At 45.2% G+C, this 12,692-nt stretch overlaps 1 protein-coding gene across 1 annotated transcript in view; it reads left to right on the plus strand.

The window, feature by feature from the left end:
* CASTOR2 (cytosolic arginine sensor for mTORC1 subunit 2) overlaps positions 1 to 12,692 on the plus strand; it is a 140,018-nt gene that overhangs the window by 9,234 nt on the left and 118,092 nt on the right. The gene's annotated exons all lie outside the window — the stretch shown is intronic.

Here is a 12,692-nt window from a genome sequence, read left to right on the forward strand (position 1 = left end):
TCCCTAAAGAAAGATTGACTCTCCTCTTTCGCTAACCTCCGAGGCACTCACTTGCAAATAAATGTAGTCTTGGCCAAAAAAACCCAAAAAAACTAATAAAGAGCAAGGTGGTTGTTAGTAATGAGCCTTCTCTCATGCTCTGTATGCATCTGAGCAGCTGTATACATTTACATAGATTTACTTAAGCTTTATTTTTATGCCTCTTTTGGTGTGTTGGGGTTGTTGGGGTTTTTTTTTTGGCCAGATGATGGATGACTTACGACGCGATTAATCTTTCAGTTGTGATCTATCTCGAGCTGCTTTTTTTTTGGGGGGGGGGGGGGGGGGGAATTGGGGAGGTTTGATTGTAACAGGGGGAGCAAACGTTTTCATTTGCTATTTTTAAACTGGTAGGGGCAGCGTTCAGCGCGCTGAGCGCTCAGGAGGAGTATCTCGGCCTGGTTTGTGTTTATGACTGCGCGGTGTAATGTGACCCGTGCTAAACAAATGAAACTGATGGTGACTTGAGACCGGGCTTGTCAAGGCTTTGGAGCTTGTCGATCTCAGCCTCCCACACCTATTTCTTGGCTGCAGACTGGAAGAAAAAGCAGAACAACTTAATTTGCTCTTTCAGTTGCTAACTTGTTTCTTGGCCTGGAATGAACTAGCGATCGGTCTGAACTGAACCGAGTGATTTGAAGTGAGCAAAATACTCCCGCAGAAGATGCTGTTGCTGGGAAATTTTGGCTAACTGCATAAATGAACCGGTTCCAGTTGCTTTGTCACCGATTTCTCCTCAGCTGACTTGTTTATTTCGTTGTGTAGTTTCAGCGGCAAACACAGTTCTTGTGCTAATTGTTTCGACGATCTTATTTACACCTACGCTGCCATCACTCCAAGAACGATTTCAGAGATCTTTACCTCAGCTTAGCTGATGTTAAAATAGAATTGTGCTTTCAATTGTGTTCAAACTACTCGGTTGCAGGAGGGGAACGTTAGAATTAACCTGTCTCTCACCACTGCGGGGATAAATTTAGGACGCTTTATGAGGCACTGAGCTGATGTGTGTTGGGTTGCATGTTATTAACCTAGGAAAGCGGCAAATAAGGCAGGCAGGCAGAGTTTTACTTTGTGTGGCTTGTTTGCATCTGCTGAGCCAGTAAGGTGTGAAACAATGCTCTCACCTCCTGAGCTTATCACAGGTTTCAGGCCGGTTAGCGAATGGTTTTCTGCGGCGAGTGGTGGGACTGTGATTTGCAGCGTTTTCCTTTCATGGACACAAATGGAGATAGATTGGGTTTGGGTTTTGTTAAGAGGTGGTGTTTGGTTTTTGGTTGTGGTTGGTTTTGTTTGTTTTCATGCAAAACATAGTCTGTAGCAATTTCTGTGCAAATGTAATTAATACATTACTCTGGGAAATGAAATGGATTTGAGTTGCGTGCGTTGCAGGCAGGGTAATGGTCGTTACAAATGCACGCAAAAGCTGGATTCCTAAAGAACAGAGCATCTTTCTGACACAGAGCTTTTGTTAATGGTTGCTTTCTTTTTGGTATTTCAGGTGTAACAGTGTTGATGATTGCCAGGAAGGGCTTTGCTAGACCAGTATTAATTTTACCTGAGCACAGAAGAGGTTAGTGAAAATTCAGCTTGACCAAAGCAGGCTTTATGGTGTTCTGGAGGGGGGGAAATGAAGAAGAATGGACCCCTCAGTTTAGGAAGGACACTGAGACACTTGAACGTGTCCAGAGAAGGGCAACAAGGCTGGGGAGAGGCCTTGAGCACAATGAGGAGAGGCTGAGGGAGCTGGGATTGTTTAGCCTGGAGAAGAGGAGGCTCAGGGGTGACCTCATTGCTCTCTACAACTACCTGAAAGGTGGTTGCAGCCAGGAAGGGATTGGTCTCTTCTCTCTAGCAACCAGCACCAGAACAAGGGGACACAGCCTCAAGCTGCACCAGGGGAAGTTTAGGCTGGAGGTGAGGAGAAAGTTCTTCACGGAGTCATTCGTCATTGGAATGTGCTGCCCAGGGAGGTGGTGGAGTCCCCATCCCTGGAGGTGTTCAAGAGGGGATTAGATGTGGCACTTGGTGCCATGGTCTAGTCATGAGGTCTGTGGTGACAGGTTGGACTCAATCTTTGAGGCCTCTTCCAACCTTAGTGATACTGTGACAAAGCACAGGATTGGCTTGATGAAGGAGCATGGATGTCTCATTGATACATGCAATCCTCATGCAGGACTTTGACAGTTAATGCCATAGTGGAGCCTTTTCTGTCTAAGTCTGGTCCCATGCTGTCATCACAACGTTAGGAAACACCAAACCTTCACAGAACAGTTGAGTTCAAGAAGAGTCTCTGCAGATCATCCAGCCCAACCCCCAAGGTTAGGGCAGAGGCAACTAGAGCAGATTGCTCAGGATTTTGTCCAGTTGGATATTGCACTTAAAGCCACGTGTGGAGCTCTGCATTCTTCTGTTTTAATGTGGCTTTGTCCTTGTGGCATTACAATTCTTTGCTCCACTTGATATTATTTTCCACATAGCATTATAATGTGTGATTTAATGTCTTATTTGAACAGGACAAAGTGGTTTTGGAACATATGAGTGAGGTTGTATGACCTCTCTGTTTTGGACAGAAGTGTTTGTGTGGAGAAACTGTCTGCTGCAGTAATTTATTGGTCCTTCATGTTTCTTTGTGAGTAGAATAGAATTAACCAGGTTGGAAAAGACCTTTGAGATCATCAAGTCCAACCTATCACCCAACACTATCTAATCAACTAAACCATGGCACCAAGCACCCCATCCAGGCTCTTCTTAAACACCTCCAGTGATGGTGACTCCACCACCTCCCTGGGCAGCACATTTCAATGGCCAATCTCTCTTTCTGTGAAGAACTTCTTCCTAACATCCAGCCTAAACCTTCCCTGGTGCAGCTTGAGGCTGTGTGCTCTTGTTCTGGTGCTGGTTGCCTGGTAGAAGAGACCAACCCCTTCCTGGCTACAACCTCCCTTCAGGTAGTTGTAGACAGCAAGAAGGTCTCCCCTGAGCCTCCTCTTCTCCAGGCTAAGCAACCCCAGCTCCCTCAGCCTCTCCTCATAGGGCTTGTGCTCCAAACCCCTCAGCAGCTTTGTTGCCCTTAGTATTTCATGTGAGCCTGCTGTTGGGTGTAAACTGTGGAAAAAGTAGCAGAAGTTAGAGCATCCTTAACTTAAACCAGAAGCAAAAAATCTCCCTGAGTAAGAGCAAAACTTGCCTTCAGAAAGGGCAAATACTCACTTCTGTACCAGTGCAGGTGCCTGAATTCCACCTTGTAGCAGTGTCAGATGGATGTGCAAGGCTAATGACGCTACTTCTACCCAAACCCTCTGCACAGGAGTTTTATGGATGTCCTTATGGCCTTAAGTAAGAGGAATTATTAGAATGGCATAAAATCTGAATGTTGCTTGGTTTGACTTCAATGTAGAGGACTGTGTGATGGATGCCCTGCAGTAAAAGTTGTGCTTTGGTTATCGTACAGCTTCTGAAATCCTGCTGTAGCAGTGGTCATGAGATGAAACAGTACGATATGAAAGAGTTTTCTCAGTAGCCTGCATGCTGGTATCGAGTTACTCCTGCATTTCTGAGTGGTTCTCATAATTCCTCTATGTACAGTCATTTTGTTGGCTTTCTGCCTTGTCACACTACCCATCCCAGTGCTGTAATGTGGGGGCTGCTGAGGCTTGACCCCAGGACAAGTGCTCTGTGTTCACGCGGAGGGAAAGCCTTGTGTCTGAGGAAGGATAAAAGTCTCTGAGGGGAAGGGTTTGTGCCGAGTCGCTGAGCTATCCCCTGGTAGCTCTTAGGCTGTGACAGGCCAGAAATACTTTTCATTTGCACAGGAGTGTGAAATCAGCCTGGAATGACTAATGTGAAAGGACTTTGTGTGTCCTGTACCCGTTTGAATGGCTTTGTTCATTCAGATGGTGGCTGAATTGTAATCTTAGGCAACGATTTAAATATGAAATAGTCCCAAAACAATATGGTTATCTATTAGCTTTTAATGATCTTGTGAAGCAGTGTATTTTGAATGGATATCTCATTGTGAAGGTGATAATGACCTAATTATTGGGGGGGGGGAGGGAGGGGGGGAAACCAACCACAACAGGAAGAAAATCAGAAATGATAAATAGCATGTGCACATGTGTGTAAAATGCCTCATGCAAGATTTGTGTCCTTTTGAGATGCACATGAGCATATGCTTTAATTTTCTTTTGTGTTTACAGTATATCACTGAGACGTTCAACTGATGCATCCTGGGCTGTTAATCCGTTTGATAGTCTTCCATGGCATGTTATTACTGTTTATCTCCTTTGGAGCTCCTGCTGACTGGAACATAACCACGCATTTTTCTTGGGGATTTGTAGATGGCCACAGTGCTTACAACAGTTAATGGCTCTATCTGTAGGTGCAGTCTGCCTTGGCTGGATAACTGAGGATGTAGTTGGAGGATCATAGCAAAGCAGATGATTAAATTCCTGCCCCCACCTCTCCGAGTCAACAGTTCCCACCTCCAGTGTCGTGGAAGTTGCTGATAACTTGGATGAGTGTGGTCCAAGATTGGGAAGGGGGAGAAGGCAGCCAAACCAGCACCCCCACCCCCATCTTTGAAGCCAAATCATTATGGCTATGTCTGTTTCACAGGCTCACAGACAGTTGCAGTAGTGCAGCTGTGGGATGGTTAATTGCAGAGTTGCAGAAGAAATTGACTTCTTAACCTTTCTTTACTGCCCAGGAAGAATGGTCAGATGATTAGCTCCTGTTGTAGGGGTAGAAATAATTTGCTTGTAAAGGTAAGAGGTGTGTGCACAGCAGTGGTGCAAAACCACAGGGCAGGTGGATCCTGTGTGTATTGCTGGTATCACATCTTAAATATTGCATTTGCTCATTTTGTGTTTCTAATTGCAACAGTCATGTGTTTTTTTTCCCCCTTTTACTTGGGTTTGGAAAAACTCAGTGCCAGGAATAGAACAGTTCCTGGGTTCCAAACAGAGTGGTGCTTTTCCCTGCCTTGTTTAAACATATTACTGATTATATATTCCTTGCAGGATCAGCACAGGGAAGGAGACAATGAAAGAATTTCATGGTGCTCCTTAAATGAGTCTCACATAAAACAAAGTTTAAAATGAATTGGGACTTACCTTTTAAGCACTCATCAAATGTTCTCAGTGTCAGGTTTTCTTCCCACTTAATGTTCACTTTATATCAAATGTAATACGAGGTACATGATAATATTTTCAGAATCACCTAAGTCCCAGTTAAAGAAAAGAGACTTAAGCACTTGGCACCCCAAGGCTCATTGGAAGCCAATGGGGCTTGCACTCTGAAATGCCTGTTGCTGTTGGAGGGGAAGAACGCTTCAGGGCTTTAAAAATGGACAGGCTGACTGATGGTATTCAGGACAAGAGTGTGGTAAACACACACCAAAGGGGAGGGGAGGCTTAGCATGGCTGTTCATGCAGGCAAGAGTGAAGATGTAAGGCTGAGAATCAGTTTAGGGAACCCAAACAGAGGGCTCTTTGTTCTTCTCTCTCCACACAGCCATGTGGGGTAGGGACTGGCTTTGCTCAGTTTCTCCAGCGGTGCAGCACAGGCCTCATGTACTGCAGGGATTATCCGTTGCACAGCATCCTGCCTGCACCCCTGCAAGGTGGGGAGATGCTGCTGACTTTCTTTGTACAGGAAGAAAGTGAGGCACAGAGGAGGGCAAGAGGCTTATCCATCTCACAAAGCAGGTCTGCAGTAGGACCTGACTGTTTTTGCTAAGCCCTGTATCATCTCCACCACTAAAACTGCCTTTTTTTGGTAAGACAGATGAGGGCCATGTTTTCACTCCATATCTGTGCTAGCCACTTAAAATCTTTGCCCTCCAGCTGCTGCCTTCTTTTTCTTATGCCTTTTCTGTTGTGTTTGGGTTTTCTTTTGTTGTAGATTCATTAGTGGAGGTGGGCTCTTGTTGTCTTTGCTTACACCTTGAGAGAGAAATGTGATTTGAAAGATGTCTGAGCTTCCAGCAATAACAGTATTCCTAAGAGTTACAAAGAAAACCAGGAATGCCCTTGTCTCTGTGTGTGGCTTTTTCATACACGTAAACACACATATGTATGTATGTGGCTAAGATGTATGTAGGTATTCTGTGTGACATTCCAAAGTCACTGCACTCTGGAAATGGAAATTACCTCAGCTAGAAAGAAGTGAGAGGTAGCTCTTGCTGACAAACAAACCCACCCGTTTTTAGGGGCTCTAATAGCTGTGCCTCAGGACAGAGAATGTCTCTCTTCCCAGTATCCTTCAGATGACAGCTGCCACAGCAAAGGCTGCAGATGAAGAATACATTTTCACACGGCTGTATCCCGAGCAGTGGGAAGACTCTGGAGCTCAGAACAATAGCAGAATACGGAGCTGCCAGCAGGGAGTCTGAGTGGACAAGTATAATCATGCACTGCTCAGCTTTCAAGGAAATTACAGTTAGAGCACTGACTTGCTCATAATAGTGATGCATTGTTTAGCTTAATAACTTACCAGCTCTCCAGGAACCAGCTAGTGATCACTGTCATCATACACTGCTAATCATTCTGTTCTCAGATTGGCCCAAGATGAACTAAGGACCTGTCACATCACCTATTAAATTGGGAAATTGAGTGCACTGTAATTTGTTTAAACCCTAAAAAGAAGAATGCTGCCCACCTCCCCTGCTCCCTTGTTTGGCATTGTCTTTGGCAAATGCAATTGTGCACGTGGCTTTGTGTGTGTGTGTGTGTTTGGTAAATGTCAGGTGGAAAGGACACTGTCAAACTGTGTTGGGATTTTATTATTTATTAAAAAAAACAAACCCCAAAATCACCCAAAGCAAACCAAAAACGTTTGTAGAGTTTCTGTTGAATTGCTGTTCTTTGTGATAACTACTAGGGGGCTGAATCTGAAACCTGCCTCTCAAGGAACGTTTGCTTTTCATGAAGCACTCGGGGCAGAGGGGCATATTTTTGTGGTGCCTGTCTGTAGTGCCTAGGCTCCTGTCAATCACCAGTAAATGTAGCCTGACAATGGCCCTCTGTACAAGCAAAGAGTGATTATCCCTCCTGTACAAATGTGGAGTTCAGGCAGGGAAGATTGAGTGATTTACCCAGAGGCATGCAGGGAGCTGTGGAAGAACAAGAAGGAGAAGCAAGCTGGTTTTTGAGTCCTGATCCTGGTAGGCTGTATATCCTTGCTGAATGCATGCTGGCTTCTTGTCAAAGGGTTATTTGTGAGCCCTGAGCTGCTAGCACTGGAGCATTTCTTCTGCAGGAAAAGTGGCCACTGATACACAAGCAGATTTTACTAGATAATATATCTGAATCTGCTCTTTTAAGAGGCAACATTTTAAACCCCTCCAGCTCTTGCTGCTGCCACTGCTTAATTTTTATTTACAAGCTGGGAACCAGGCATTGGGATCTTGTTTGGCACTTTGTAAGTGCCCAGTTTGGTGGCTGTAGATGGAAAGCTAAAGCTTCCTATGTCAGGACTAATCCACGCAGCAGTAACTTACCCCTAGTTTAAAACTGTGTAGCTTGGATAAATCTGATGCTGTAACTAGCAGAACACAGAACTGGGTATGCCCTAAGTGGCTGTTTACTCTTTTTTCAGATAGATGGTTTATTGTTGGTGTTGTTATTTTTGTTATCATCTTATTTTGTTTTTGGTAGTCCACACTGGTCTGTGCTTCTGTGTACATGAAAGCCCCTTCTTGATACCCTGACAGCAACAGCAGTAGGATGCCAAGGCAAATCCATTCCCAGGGAGCACTGCAAACCAGCTTTGTGTGCTGACATTTAGGTGAAGGGTCTTGGAAGAATGCAAAGTACCAAAGCTGTGGTTTCACCTTTTTTGTGGTTAGTAGTGCACAGATATGCAAGCCACAGTGGGGGGAGATCTTCAGCCTGCTCTGTTCTTGGGGCTGAAATGATGCATCTATTAAAAGGGGAGGGGGAAACAGATGGATATGCCCAACTGAACCCAGCCTCCTTGCTGTTTTGAATAGTGCAGGCAGCTGCAGGATTGCATCTACTGAGCTCAGAAATTGTGCAAACAGTGGGGTGGGCTATTTTTATTAGAGCAGAATGAGTACACCGGGATTTAAATGAAACCCTGAGCATATCTGTGTGGGTTGGTGGGGTTTTTTTTTTTTCAGTTATTTGAGGTGTTTGATTTGGTTTCACCTCTCCTGTGTCTCTTGAGAAAGACAATTGTATCTCTCGGTCGGTGACGACTAGAATTAAAATAGGAAGGAGCCTTCTGCTGCAAGATTTATTGCCTGGCACATCTATGTTGTCTGATGAAGTGTCATCTTTTGTTATGTTTTGAGAAGATGCTGCCTGACTCTTGATAGCTCTGAACCACACAGTTGGCCACCACTATTCTTGTCAATTATGGCAGCGTACTTCTAGCTCACATGATGCAGATCTTTGTAGATAGGATGGCAGAATTCAGGTCTAGCCTCTGTGAATAAACAGCAAGTAGCAGGTTGTGAAATGATGGTCTCTACAAAGACTTAGCTTTGCATGTGCTTCAAATACATCACCCATTTCTGGCAAGCAAGAAGTGAGAAAAATGCTGAGTAAGTATGTCTTGGCCCTAAGATCAAGTTTCATAATAAGGAAATACCTGAAGCCTGTAGGTGTGGCTTTCTGTTTTCCATGGGAATGTTTCCCACTTCTCCAGGACTTTGCAGTCTTCTTCTGACAACAATTGTTCCTGTAGTTTCCACTGCAAATAAATCTGGGTTTATTGACTCCAGTTGCTCCTGAGCCAAAGGCATTCAGCCCAAACTCCAAGGTTGTACTAGCTCACTATATTTTGCATTGTACTAAGCTGAAAAGTATTGCTACATATGATAGAACTGAGTAGAATTGACTTGGAAAGCCTAAAACCTGGCATGGAATGATCTTGCTGTGTACTTTGGTACAGTATAACTTCTGCCTAATGATTACCTTACTGGTTGGATTGCAATAGTTGGTAGCTGTGTTTGATCAGAGCTTTTTCAGCAACAGGCATTTCATTCTTTACCATGCCTACGAATAGAAGAGTGGAAATGCCAATACTCAGGCTAATGATTTTGTTACAAATCTGCTTGGGATGCCCTGATAAGCCAGTTCTACACCTGCCAAAGTCAAGTTTCTCTCTCCACATTGATGTCAGGGAGTTGGAGCCTAAGCTGAAAAATACATATGAGTAGGAATGTGTCTGCAAAATCCTCTTTGTGCAAGTTGGACATCAATACACTGTGGATTTCTGGGGGCTGGGGGGAAACTCTCTTTGCTGGATGTGGCTTGCATTGTGATCATCAGAGTAATTCATGTCATCTTAAAGCCAGCTCTTGATTATTTCTGGGTGAATTGTGTAAATGGTGAAGTTCCTATACTGAGGGGACAAAAGATCCCATCTGGATCTAGATGAGCAAACTGAAAGCAGCATGGCATTTTGTTGTTGATTTCCTAGCTTGGGAAACTCAGCAGGCCACAGGATTGCTGAGGGTTCTTTCCCCAGCATCCCCTTCCTGACTCATTTGTGTCATTTCTGCTACTTAAAGTTTTGGGGTTTTTTGCCTTGGCAAGGCTCTCCCATCCCTTTGTTCTCCTGGATGACTGATGTTTACAGCGCTCCCATCCTGTCACTCAGCTGCTCCACCATGGTTTGAGGCCATTGGGTATGGTGGTGGATGTGAAAATGCTGATACTCTGTGTGATGGTTTCCTGAGCCTTGCTCTTTTACTTCTTCCCTTTTTTTTTTTTGCTGTCTTTTGTGCCTACAAGTCTGTTCAGTGCTAGTTTGTGGAAAACAAAATTCCAGGGTGGCTGTGTGCCATCATTTCAAGGAAGGTCTGTTCATGAAGATGGAGAGGTTTAAGAAGAAATTATTTTGCTCTTCAGGCATGAAAATGTTGGGTAAAAGTGTAACTGGCACAGGGCTACCTTTGCCTGGGCCTCTGGCCAGATACAAATTTTTTTGTTTCCATTTAAGGCATGGGTCTGCACCCTCAGTAGGCTTTTTCATCCATGTTTTGTTTACAGCAGTCAGTGCTGCTCGGGAGCAAGAGGTGATGCCGCACAGTGAGAATAGGCCATGGTGCTTCAGAACACCTCCCAGACTGCTAGGTAATAGTGGGCTGCTATGCTGAGAGAGGGAATAGAATAGAATAGAATAGAATAAACCAGGTTGGAAGAGACCTTCAAGATCATCACGTCCAGCCTATCATCCAACACCACCTAATCAACTAACCCATGGCACCAAGCACCCTGTCAAGTCTCCTCCTGAACACCTCCAGTGACAGCGACTCCACCACCTCCCCAGGCAGCCCATTCCAATGGGCAATCACTCTCTCTGTGTAAAACTTCCTCCTGACCTCCAGCCTGAACCTCCCCTGGCGCAGCCTGAGGCTGTGTCCTCTTGTTCTGGTGCTGGCTGCCTGGGAGAAGTGACCAACCTCTGCCTGTTTACAACCCCCCTTCAGGTAGTTGTAGAGAGCAATAAGGTCACCCCTGAGTCTCCTCCTCTCCAGGCTAAGCAACCCCAGCTCCCTCAGTCTTTCCTCATGGGGCTTGTGTTCCAACCCCCTCACCAACTTCGTTGCCCTTCTCTGGACACGTTCCAGCAAGTCAACCTCCTTCCTAAACTGAGGAGCCCAGAACTGGACACAGTACTCGAGGTGTGGCCTAACCAGTGCAGTATACAGGGACAGAATGACCTCCCTGCTCCTACTGGCCACACTGTTCTTAATGCAGGCCAGGATGCCATTGGCCCTCCTGGCCACCTGGGCACACTGCAGGCTCATGTTCATCCTACCATCAACCAGCAGGGAAGGAGGTCTGCTGGACTTAATCAAGGGTCTAGGAAACTTAGCTGTAAATTTGGGGTGGGGGGGGGTTGACTTGAGCTTTGTTTTTCTGAAGTTGAGGAGAGTAACTCTACACATCTGTTGTGCAAGCTTAATCAAAGGTTCATCCACTGGGTGCAGGTCACAGTAGTGCTGACCTCTTTACATCACCTTGATTTAGAGCAGGGAGGACTGAAGTTTGCTAGTGCTCAAATAATTGCACTAAAACAATCATCCAGTCATTTTATCTTCACCAAGTCTTTGGCTTTCTAATTTTGGAGCCTCATTTTGTTGTGGTTTGGTTTGGTTTTTTTCTTCAGGTAACTTGTATGGTTTTATTGCAGCTGGCAGTGCTGCAGAGTGACTTCAATCCAGGCAATGCTCTCACTCGAGGATGAAGTGAACAGGAGCACGGCTCAATGCTGAATCTGTTTTAGCAGACAATGAGCAAACTAAGCCTGTGCAACAGGAGAAATCTGTGCTCAATCAAAAGCAGTGGCTGTGTTGGCATTAATGTAATTGGAAGAGACGGACTTTGTCCCTCTCTGTTGATAGATTTGAGTGTTACTTTCTTTTTCTAGCACACTTGTGTTCAGGGCTTTTTAGGGTTCTCTAAAATATGCTGCCCACTTCTCACACAGCTCTAGAGTGAAGCCTTAGAATGGAATTAACCAGGTTGGAAGAGACCTTTGAGATCATTGAGTCCAACCTATCATCCAACAATAATCAACTAAACCATGGCACCCTATCAAACACCCTATCAAGTCTCTTCCTAAACACCTCCAGAGACAGCGACTCTACCACCTCCCTGGGCAGCACATTCCAATGGCTAACTCTCTCTGGGAAGAACTTTCTCCTCACCTCCAGCCAAAACTTCCCCTGGCACAGCTTGAGACTGTGTCCTCTTGTTCTGGTACTGTTTGCCTGGGAGAAGAGACCAACCCCTACCTGGCAACAACCTCCCTTCAGGTAGTTGTAGACAGCACCAACTAAAACTCCACCTCAGTTGTAGCTTTTTGCTTATTGCAACCTCAGAAGAAACTGAAATAAATTATGCTTCAGCTTTCCTTTGGACAGGTCAGCAGTGACTGCTCAGGTCAGTGACAGGTCAACAGAGGCTGAGGGGAGACCTCATTGCTCTCTACAACTACCTGAGAGGATGTTGGTGGAGAGGCAGGTCCTGGTTTCTTCTCACAGGTAATTAGTGATGGAACAAAAGGGAATGGCCTCAAGCTGTGACTGGGTAGGTTTAGAATGGACATTAGGAAAAATTTCACAGCAGGAGTGGTCAGGCAGTGGAATGTGCTGCCCAGGGAGGTGGCTGAATCACCAACCCTGGATGTGTTTAAAGGTGATTTGGATATGGTGCTTGGGGATATGGTTTAGGAGTGAACCTTGTAGAGTAGGGTTCTGGGTTGGGCTTGGTGATCCTGCGGATCTTTCTCAACCTGGATATTTCTGTGGTCTGTATGCTGTTGGATTTCTGTTGCAGAGAAAGTTGGGCTGTGATATAATGTAAAAGATCTTGCTCCCCCTGTTTACTCATCTGAGCACAGTGACTACTTTGACAAGAAGGTAACTCCTTCCCCTCAGAGAGACTGACCTGGCACGGTAGTTTGCCAGGAAATCTATCCACACTGCTTCACCTTGACCTGTGTACCTTCACTACGTGTAACAGTGCTATTAAACTAGTAGTAGACTTCCCTACAGGCCTGCATATGCTCACAGGTTTGAAGAACAAGCTGGTTAGTGCCATTTTTAGTGTCTTCAGCCATACATTTGTATGGCCACATGGAGCTTCCTCCTGAAGAGTTTGCATCTGTGGAGTGAC

Source organism: Melanerpes formicivorus, unplaced genomic scaffold, assembly GCF_026170545.1.
Source record: "Melanerpes formicivorus ecotype bairdi unplaced genomic scaffold, bMelFor1.0.p_v2 SCAF_29, whole genome shotgun sequence".
Taxonomy (NCBI): Eukaryota; Metazoa; Chordata; class Aves; order Piciformes; family Picidae; genus Melanerpes; species Melanerpes formicivorus.